Source organism: Canis lupus, chromosome 8, assembly GCF_003254725.2.
Source record: "Canis lupus dingo isolate Sandy chromosome 8, ASM325472v2, whole genome shotgun sequence".
NCBI lineage: Eukaryota > Metazoa > Chordata > Mammalia > Carnivora > Canidae > Canis > Canis lupus.
The window spans coordinates 73,960,811-73,965,564 of record NC_064250.1 but is presented as its reverse complement, the minus strand read 5'-3'; positions in this window follow the sequence as shown (position 1 = coordinate 73,965,564).

Genomic DNA, 4,754 nt, shown 5'->3' with positions numbered 1-4,754 from the left:
TTACAATGGAAAATGTTCATCCTGACACCAGTTTATTATATCCCAAACTCTGCATGGATGCAGCTCATTCTGCATCAGATAAGCTTATCAAAGCCATTACAGAAAATCACAGATTTGACTAGAGTGACACAGTGACTGAGTTGATAGAGAGTTACAAATCAAACTTCATTACCTGAATCACTCTGAAATTCAGCTAAATTCTAAATTTAGCAAAACCATGTCATCCTTGATACAGGAGGGGTCCACTTTTCTAAGGAACCCTGCCAGTCTGTCTATCAGGTGTTTCAAGAGGGCCAGTAAGTCCTGTGGAGAGGAGCACAGGCCAAGATTCTGACTCACTGAAATGTGCACAAGGACATATGAGAAACCCTCTACAATTTAAGAGGTAGGATAAAATCACTCTATGGGGACACATGACACCTATAAAGCAAGATTTACATGCAAAAAGCATTACAAAGTACCACGTGGACACAAAGTCTGAAGTCTGGAATATTACTTAATAAAAACATAGTTTCTCAAAGTAGTCAATATGAACACACAAAGGCAGTCACAACAGTTTGACAAGTAGGGCAAGAGGAGAACAGGTAGGACTCAAGGTCAAGGAGTTATCAGGTAACATTCAAAAACATGAACATGATGTGGTGAAAAATGCCACTAAACAATGATGAAAACTAAGGGGAAAAAGTTGGAGGAGGTGCTTTCATTGATCCTTCAGCTCATTGTGTGTGACCTCTACCATCCCCATGTTGAAACCTAAGGCCCAAGAGATGGGAGGAGGAGGTGGGGCCGTGGGGAGCACTTAGGTCAGCAGATGCATCCCCATAATGGGATCAGGAACCTTATTCACCATTACTAGGAAATCTCCCTGCCTCCTGCCCCATGTAAGGTGACAGGGAAAGGACAGGCTAGGATGTGGGTGCTCTCCAGACACCACATCTGTGTGCACCTGGACCTCAGACATCGCAGACTCCAGAACTATGGGAAATGAAGGTCTTTCTTTTGATTTGCCAAATCCATTTAGATGTTACAGCAGCCAGCACAAGGCTGAAGTTTTATTGTTATTATTATTATTATTAGTAGTAGTAGTAGTAGTAGTACTATTATTAAATTAAATTAAATTTTCCAAAATTTACTATACACCCAGGGCCCATCACAGCTCAAACCTCCTTAATGCCCATCACCCAGTTACCCCATCCCCACAACAACTTCCCTTCCAGTGACCCTCAGTTTAATTACCAGAGTTAAGTGACTCTCATGGTTTACCATCCTCTCTAGTATTACCCCGGTCAGTTCCACTGTTTCCCTTTTGGTCTCTTTCCATATTTCTTATATTCCACATATGACTGAGACCATATCATTGCCTATCAGTGATTGGTTTATTTTCTTCAATATAATACCTCAAATTCCAACCATGTTGACGTGAATGTTCCTTCATCTTTTTTTTAAATTTTTTATTTATTTATGATAGTCACAGAGAGAGGAAGAGAGAGAGGCAGAGACACAGGCAGAAGGAGAAGCAGGTTCCATGCACCGGAAGTCCGATGTGGGATTCGATCCCGGGTCTCCAGGATTCCGCCCCGGGCCAAAGGCAGGCGCCAAACCGCTGCGCCACCCAGGGATCCCTGTTCCTTCATCTTATACATAATTTCTGGCGGCTTAATTATACTTCAATTTATATACCAACCACATCTTCTATATCCTTTTTCCTGTAGAGGAACACCATGGTTCCTCCCAGTTTAATTATTGTGGACATTGCTGCTGGGAACATTGGGGTGCAGGTGACCCTTCGTTTAATAACATCTGTGTCTCTGAAGCTAATACCCAGAATAGCAATGGCTGGGTCATAGGGTGGCTCTCTTCTCAGTTTTTGAATAAATTTGATTCTGTTATCTGAGGATCCTGCACCAGCTTTCATTCCTACCAACAGTGCAAGAGTTCTCCCTTTCTCCACATCCTCTGCAATATTTGTTATTTCCAGCCGTGTTAGTATATCCATTCTAAGTTGTAGAAGTGGTATCTCCATGTGATTTTCATTTGTATTTCCCTGATGACAATTCATGTGGCTCATTTTGCTTTTTTTAAATAATAAATTTATTTTTTATTGGTTTTCAATTTGCCAACATACAGAATAACACCCAGTGCTCATCCCGTATAGTCCCCCCTCAGTGCCCGTCACCTATTCACCCCCACTCCCCGCCATCGTCCCCTTCCACCACCCCTAGTTTGTTTCCCAGAGTTAGGAGTCTTCCATGTTCTGTCTCCCTTTCTGATATTTCCCACACATTTCTTCTCTTTCCCTTATATTCCCTTTCACGATTATTTATATTCCCCAAATGAACGAGACCATATAATGTTTTTCCTTCTCTTATTGACATATTTCACTCAGCATAATACCATCCAGTTCCATCCACATTGAAGCAAATGGTGGGTATTTATATTTTCTAATGGCTGAGTAATATTCCATTGTATACATATACCACATTTTCTTTATCCATTCATCTTTCAATGGACACGGAGGCTCCTCCACAATTTGGCTAATGTGGACATTGCTGCTAGAAACATTGGGGTGCAGGTGTCCGGGCGTTTCTTTGCATCTGTATCTTTGGGGTAAATCCCCAACAGTGCAATTGCTGGGTCATAGGGCAAGTCTATTTTTAACTATTTGAGGAACCTCCACACAGTTTTCCAGAGTGGCTGCACCAGTTCACATTCCCACCAACAGTGTAAGAGGGTTCCCTTTTCTCCACATCCGCTCCAACATTTGTGGTTTCCTTCTTTGTTAATTTTCCCCAATCTCACTGGTGTGAGGTGGTATGACATTGTGGTTTTGATTTGTATTTCCCTCATGGCAATTGATGCAGAGGATTTTCTCATGTGCATGTTGGCCATGCCTATGTCTTCCTCTGTGAGTTTTTTCTTCATGTCTTTTGCCCATTTCATGATTGGATTATTTGTTTCTTTGGTGTTGAGTTTAATAAGTTCCTTATAGATCATTGAAACTAGCCCTTTATCTGATATGTCATTTGCTAATATCTTCTCCCATTCTGTAAGTTGTCTTTTAGTCCTGTTGACTGTATCCATTGCTGTGCAAAAGCCTCTTATCTTGATGACGTCCCAATAGTTCATTTTTGCTTTTGTTTCTTTTGCCTTTGTGGATGTATCTTGCAAGAATTTTTCAGACAAATTGACAAAAGAGTTTGAGGGTAACAGATAGAAAATCTCAAGAAGTTTCTTCAATGAGCACAAAGCATGACCAGGGGCTTGATCCCAGGAAATTGCATCATCATCTCATCCGAAATCAAGAATCGATGGCTAACAGATGGCCCATCATCCATGGGCCAATTTTTTAAAGAATGCATTTATTTATTCATGAGCGACACACAGAGACAGAGACATAGGCAGAGGGAGGAGAAGCAGACTCCATGCAGCATGCCTGATGCTCGACTTCTCCCCAGTACTCAGATATCATGCCCTGACCCAAAGCCAGACACTCAACCACTGAGGCACCCAGATGTACCGCTCCAATTTTTTAAACAAAGATTTTTTCTTCCATGAGAGACATACAGAGAGAGACAGAGACACAGGCAGAGGGAGGAGCAAACTCCATGCAGGGAGCCCGATGTGGGATTTGATCCTGGGACTCCAGGGTCACGACCTGGACCTAAGGCCAGGTGCCAATCTGCTGAGCCACCCAGGGATCCCTATCAAGTGATTTTAAACCAAAATCAATACCCATTCTTCTGAAGCTATTCAAATAATATAAATTGAAGGAAAACTTCCAGACTCATTCTCTGATGTCAGCATTACATTCTCCCCCATATTAAAGACCCAGTTATTAAGGAGAATTACAAAAGATTATATTGATGAATATGGATGCAAAAGTCTCACCAAGTTCCTAACACTAAGATCCAACACTACAAAAATACTAACCAGAAGGGAAAAGGATCTATAGTCTCAAACATCTAGAACACTTATGAAAGAAATTGAAGAAGACACACATAGATTGAAAACATTCTATTCTCATGGATTGGAGTTATAAGTATTGATAAAATATCTATGCTACCAAGAGCAATTGACACATTCAATGAAAACCCTATCAAAATACCATGAACTTTGTTCTTGGATATAGAAGAAACAATCCTAAAACTTGTAAGAAACCAAGAATGATCCTGACGAGACAAGACAATGTTGAAAACAACCCAAAGCAGAAGGTATCACAATTGTGGAGTTCAAAGTTGTGATCATCAAGATGGTATAATATTGGCAGTAAAAGAGGCAGATAGGTCAAAGGAATACAGTAGAGAATGCAGAAACGGAAACACAACTCTACGGTCATATTGTCTTTGACAAAGCACAAAAAAGAGTATCCACTGGAAAAGGACAATCTTTTCAACAAGTGGGGTTGTGAATATTGGGAAGTCACAAGTAAAAAAATGAACCTGGGCCACATTCTTACAAGTGACACAGAGATAAAAATCCGAGTAGAGGGGATCCCTGGGTGGCGCAGCGGTTTGGCGCCTGCCTTTGGCCCAGAGCGCGATCCTGGAGACCCGGGATCGAATCCCACGTCGGGCTCCCGGTGCATGGAGTCTGCTTCTCCCTCTGCCTGTGTCTCTGCCTCTCTCTCTCTGTGACTATCATAAATAAATAAAAATTAAAAAAAATCCGAGTAGATGAAAGTCCTAATTGTGAAGCAGGAAACCATCAAAATTCTAGAGATTTTGTGACCTCAGGCACAACAGTTTCTTGCTACT